Source organism: Grammomys surdaster, unplaced genomic scaffold, assembly GCF_004785775.1.
Source record: "Grammomys surdaster isolate TR1022 unplaced genomic scaffold, NIH_TR_1.0 125749, whole genome shotgun sequence".
Lineage (NCBI taxonomy): Eukaryota > Metazoa > Chordata > Mammalia > Rodentia > Muridae > Grammomys > Grammomys surdaster.
This window is the reverse complement of record NW_021620581.1, coordinates 2,116,896-2,117,178: the sequence shown is the minus strand read 5'-3', so window position 1 is coordinate 2,117,178 and position 283 is coordinate 2,116,896.

Genomic DNA, 283 nt, shown 5'->3' with positions numbered 1-283 from the left:
GAGAGAGAGAGAGAGAGAGAGAGAGAGAGAGAGAGAGAGAGAGAGAGGGTTTCTCTGTATAGTCCTGGGCTGTCCTGGAACTCACCCTGCAGACCAGGCTGGACTCGAACTCACAAATCCGCCTGCCTCTGCTTCCAAAGTGCTGGGATTAAAGGTGTGCTCCACCACTGCCTGGCAAGGCACCTCCTTTTTAAAGTTAGGGAAAATTATCATCTATTATTTTGTTGACAATATTTTCTGGACTTTTGAGTTTGATGTCTTTTCGTCCTCTATTATTATTGCT